Source organism: Pseudophryne corroboree, chromosome 6 (genome assembly GCF_028390025.1).
Source record: "Pseudophryne corroboree isolate aPseCor3 chromosome 6, aPseCor3.hap2, whole genome shotgun sequence".
In the NCBI taxonomy this organism is placed as follows: domain Eukaryota; kingdom Metazoa; phylum Chordata; class Amphibia; order Anura; family Myobatrachidae; genus Pseudophryne; species Pseudophryne corroboree.
In genome coordinates this window covers 232,523,764-232,529,763 of record NC_086449.1, presented here as the reverse complement: position 1 = coordinate 232,529,763, position 6,000 = coordinate 232,523,764, and positions in this window count along the sequence as shown.

Genomic DNA, 6,000 nt, shown 5'->3' with positions numbered 1-6,000 from the left:
TGTTGGACAGTCAATTGCTTGGTGGAAGTAGTAAAAATAAGAATTTACTTACCGATAATTCTATTTCTCGTAGTCCGTAGTGGATGCTGGGAACTCCGTAAGGACCATGGGGAATAGCGGCTCCGCAGGAGACTGGGCACAAAAAGAAAGATTTAGGACTACCTGGTGTGCACTGGCTCCTCCCCCTATGACCCTCCTCCAAGCCTCAGTTAGGATACTGTGCCCGGACGAGCGTACACAATAAGGAAGGATTTTGAATCCCGGGTAAGACTCATACCAGCCACACCAATCACACCGTACAACTTGTGATATGAAACCCAGTTAACAGCATGATAACAGAGGAGCCTCTGAATAGATGGCTCACAACAAGAACCCGATTAGTTAACAATAACTATGTACAAGTATTGCAGACAATCCGCACTTGGGATGGGCGCCCAGCATCCACTACGGACTACGAGAAATAGAATTATCGGTAAGTAAATTCTTATTTTCTCTGACGTCCTAGTGGATGCTGGGAACTCCGTAAGGACCATGGGGATTATACCAAAGCTCCCAAACGGGCGGGAGAGTGCGGATGACTCTGCAGCACCGAATGAGAGAACTCCAGGTCCTCCTCAGCCAGGGTATCAAATTCATAGAATTTTGCAAACGTGTTTGCCCCTGACCAAGTAGCTGCTCGGCAAAGTTGTAAAGCCGAGACCCCTCGGGCAGCCGCCCAAGATGAGCCCACCTTCCTTGTGGAATGGGCTTTTATTGATTTAGGCTGCGGTCATCCTACCGCAGAATGCGCCAGCTGAATAGTGCTACAAATCCAGCGCGCAATAGACTGCTTAGAAGCAGGAGCACCCAGCTTGTTGGGTGCCATCAGGATAAACAGCGAGTCAGTTTTCCTGACTCCAGCCGTCCTGGAAAAATAAAATTTTCAGGGCCCTGACTACGTCCAGCAACTTGGAATCCTCCAAGTCCCTAGTAGCCGCAGGCACCACAATAGGTTGGTTCAAGTGAAAACCTGAGACCACCTTTGGGAGAAACTGAGGACGAGTCCTCAACTCTGCCCTATTCATATAGAAAACCAGATAAGGCTTTTACATGACAAAGCCGCCAATTCTGACACACGCCTGGCCAAGGCCAAGGCCAACAGCATGACCACTTTCCACGCGAGATACTTTAGCTCCATGGTTTTAAGTGGCTCAACCAATGCGACTTTAGGAAATCCAACACCACGTTGAGATCCAAAAAGTGCCACAGGAGGCACAAAAGGAGGCTGAATATGTAGTACTCCTTTAACCAAAGTCTGAACTTCAGGCAGTGAAGCCAGTTCTTTCTGGAAGAAAATCAATAGAGCCGAAATCTGGACCTTGATGGACCCCAATTTGAGGCCCAAACGTCACCCCTGCTTGCAGGAAGTGCAGGAATCGACATAGTTGAAATTCCTCCGTCGGGGCCTTCATGGCCTCCCACCAAGCAATACATTTTTTCCTAACGCGGCGATAATGTCTTGTGGTGACTAGAGATGAGCGCCGGAAATTTTTCGGGTTTTGTGTTTTGGTTTTGGGTTCGGTTCCGCGGCCGTGTTTTGGGTTCGACCGCGTTTTGGCAAAACCTCACCGAATTTTTTTTGTCGGATTCGGGTGTGTTTTGGATTCGGGTGTTTTTTTCAAAAAACCCTAAAAAACAGCTTAAATCATAGAATTTGGGGGTCATTTTGATCCCAAAGTATTATTAACCTCAAAAACCATAATTTACACTCATTTTCAGTCTATTCTGAATACCTCACACCTCACAATATTATTTTTAGTCCTAAAATTTGCACCGAGGTCGCTGTGTGAGTAAGATAAGCGACCCTAGTGGCCGACACAAACACCGGGCCCATCTAGGAGTGGCACTGCAGTGTCACGCAGGATGTCCCTTCCAAAAAACCCTCCCCAAACAGCACATGACGCAAAGAAAAAAAGAGGCGCAATGAGGTAGCTGACTGTGTGAGTAAGATAAGCGACCCTAGTGGCCGACACAAACACCGGGCCCATCTAGGAGTGGCACTGCAGTGTCACGCAGGATGGCCCTTCCAAAAAACCCTCCCCAAACAGCACATGACGCAAAGAAAAAAAGAGGCGCAATGAGGTAGCTGACTGTGTGAGTAAGATAAGCGACCCTAGTGGCCGACACAAACACCGGGCCCATCTAGGAGTGGCACTGCAGTGTCATGCAGGATGGCCCTTCCAAAAAACCCTCCCCAAACAGCACATGACGCAAAGAAAAATAAAAGAAAAAAGAGGTGCAAGATGGAATTGTCCTTGGGCCCTCCCACCCACCCTTATGTTGTATAAACAGGACATGCACACTTTAACCAACCCATCATTTCAGTGACAGGGTCTGCCACACGACTGTGACTGATATGACGGGTTGGTTTGGACCCCCCCCCCCAAAAAAGAAGCAATTAATCTCTCCTTGCACAAACTGGCTCTACAGAGGCAAGATGTCCACCTCATCATCATCCTCCGATATATCACCGTGTACATCCCCCTCCTCACAGATTATCAATTCGTCCCCACTGGAATCCACCATCTCAGCTCCCTGTGTACTTTGTGGAGGCAATTGCTGCTGGTCAATGTCTCCGCGGAGGAATTGATTATAATTCATTTTAATGAACATCATCTTCTCCACATTTTCTGGATGTAACCTCGTACGCCGATTGCTGACAAGGTGAGCGGCGGCACTAAACACTCTTTCGGAGTACACACTTGTGGGAGGGCAACTTAGGTAGAATAAAGCCAGTTTGTGCAAGGGCCTCCAAATTGCCTCTTTTTCCTGCCAGTATAAGTACGGACTGTGTGACGTGCCTACTTGGATGCGGTCACTCATATAATCCTCCACCATTCTTTCAATGTTGAGAGAATCATATGCAGTGACAGTAGACGACATGTCCGTAATCGTTGTCAGGTCCTTCAGTCCGGACCAGATGTCAGCATCAGCAGTCGCTCCAGACTGCCCTGCATTACCGCCAGCGGGTGGGCTCGGAATTCTGAGCCTTTTCCTCGCACCCCCAGTTGCGTGAGAATGTGAAGGAGGAGATGTTGACAGGTCGCGTTCCGCTTGACTTGACAATTTTCTCACCAGCAGGTCTTTCAACCCCAGCAGACTTGTGTCTGCCGGAAAGAGAGATCCAAGGTAGGATTTAAATCTAGGATCGAGCACGGTGGCCAAAATGTAGTGCTCTGATTTCAACAGATTGACCACCCGTGAATCCTTGTTAAGCGAATTAAGGGCTCCATCCACAAGTCCCACATGCCTAGCGGAATCGCTCCGTGTTAGCTCCTCCTTCAATGTCTCCAGCTTCTTCTGCAAAAGCCTGATGAGGGGAATGACCTGACTCAGGCTGGCAGTGTCTGAACTGACTTCACGTGTGGCAAGTTCAAAGGGCATCAGAACCTTGCACAACGTTGAAATCATTCTCCACTGCACTTGAGACAGGTGCATTCCACCTCCTATATCGTGCTCAATTGTATAGGCTTGAATGGCCTTTTGCTGCTCCTCCAACCTCTGAAGCATATAGAGGGTTGAATTCCACCTCGTTACCACTTCTTGCTTCAGATGATGGCAGGGCAGGTTCAGTAGTTTTTGGTGGTGCTCCAGTCTTCTGTACGTGGTGCCTGTACGCCGAAAGTGTCCCGCAATTCTTCTGGCCACCGACAGCATCTCTTGCACGCCCCTGTCGTTTTTTAAAAAATTCTGCACCACCAAATTCAAGGTATGTGCAAAACATGGGACGTGCTGGAATTTGCCCATATTTAATGCACACACAATATTGCTGGCGTTGTCCGATGCCACAAATCCACAGGAGAGTCCAATTGTATCTACCCCATAGGGTAGATACAGCGCTTACACGCTTATCTGAAAAGGTGGCACTACCGTCTCCGGATACGGCCGCCCTGAAGGGACCTGCTGATAGAAAGCAGGAGGTTACCCTATAAGATATAGTCACACACTAGGGCATTATATTGCGACCAGCCGTTGCTTCGGCATGGATGTGCAGTGCTCCCGCTGCGTGGTCAGATTCCCTGTCGGAAAATAACTATGGATAGGGACAATATTTTGCTGAAAATAGAGCATATAAAAGACGTGGTCTTATACATACGTGATGCACAGAGGGATATTTGCCGGCTGGCATCAAAAATAAGCGCTAGGTCCATTGCCGCCAGACGGGGGTTATGGACTTGGCAATGGTCAGGCGATGCCGACTCGAATCGGCACATGGAAGTTGCCCTATAAGGGGGTAAAACTGTTTGGGGATGGTTTTTCAGACCTCGTTTCCACAGCTACTGTTGGGAAATCGATTTTTTTGCCACAGGCTACCCCACAACAAAAGAAAGCACCGTATCATCAAGTACAGTCCTTTCGGCCCCAGAAAAGCAAGAGGGCTAGAGGCTCTTCCTTTCTGCCGAGAGGCAAAGGTAGAGGAAAAAGCTGCAACACACAGCTAGTTCCCAAGAGCAGAAATCCTCCCTGCGTCCGGTAGGTCCACAGCATGGTGCGGGGGCTGCTCAGGCGGACCCGGGTACGGTGGGGGCCCGTCTCAGAAATTTCAGCGGACAGTGGGCTCTCTCACATGGATCCCTGGGTCCTTCAAGTAGTATCTCAGGGGTACAGGCTGGAGTTCGAGACATTCTTCCCCCCGCCGTTTCCTAAAATCTGCCACGGAATGACCACGGGTGGACATGATGGCGTCCCGCCTCAACAAGAAGTTGAAAAGATATTGCGCCAGGTCAAGGGACCCTCAGGCGATCGCTGGGGACGCTCTAGTGACACCGTGGGTGTACCAGTCGGTTTATGTGTCTCCTCCTCTACCTCTCATACCCAAGGTACTGAGAATAATAAGAAGGCGAGGAGTGAAAACCATACTCGGGGTTCCGGATTGGCCATGAAGAGCTTGGTACCCGGAACTTCAAGAGATGCTGGCAGAGGACCCTTGGCCTCTGCCGCTTAGACAAGACCTGCTGCAGCAGGGACCCTGTCTGTTCCAAGACTTACCGCGGCTGCGTTTGACGGCATGGCGGTAGAACACCGGATCATAAAGGAAAAGGGTATTCCGAAGGAAGTCATCCCTACCCTGATCATAGCCAGGAAGGATGTCACCACTAGTGATGAGCGGGTTCGGTTCCTCGGAATCCGAACCCGCCCGAACTTCAGCTTTTTTTACACGGATCCGAGCGACTCGGATCTTCCCGCCTTGCTCGGTTAACCCGAGCGCGCTCGTCAGAATTGCCAGTGACATGGCCTGCAGGACTATTGGCATTCCTGGGGAAGGAGGAAATTGACACTGAGGGAGTTGGTGGGGTGGTTTGCGTGAGCTTGGTTACAAGAGGAAGGGATTTACTGGTCAGTGGACTGCTTCCGCTGTCGCCCAAAGTTTTTGAACTTGTCACTGACTTATTATGAATGTGCTGCAGGTGACGTATAAGGGAGGATGTTCCGAGGTGGTTAACGTCCTTACCCCTACTTATTACAGCTTGACAAAGGGAACACACGGCTTGACAAATGTTGTCCGCATTTCTGGTGAAATACTTCCACACCGAAGAGCTGATTTTTTTGGTATTTTCACCAGGCATGTCAATAACCATATTCCTCCCACGGACAACAGGTGTCTCCCCGGGTGCCTGACTTAAACAAACCACCTCACCATCAGAATCCTCCTGGTCAATTTCCTCCCCAGCGCCAGCAACACCCATATCCTCCTCATCCTGGTGTACTTCAACACTGACATCTTCAATCTGACTATCAGGAACTGGACTGCGGGTGCTCCTTCCAGCACTTGCAGGGGGCGTGCAAATGGTGGAAGGCGCATGCTCTTCACGTCCAGTGTTGGGAAGGTCAGGCATCGCAACCGACACAATTGGACTCTCCTTGTGGATTTGTGATTTCGAAGAACGCACAGTTCTTTGCTGTGCTTTTGACAGCTTAAGTCTTTTCATTTTTCTAGCGAGAGGCTGAGTGCTTCCATCC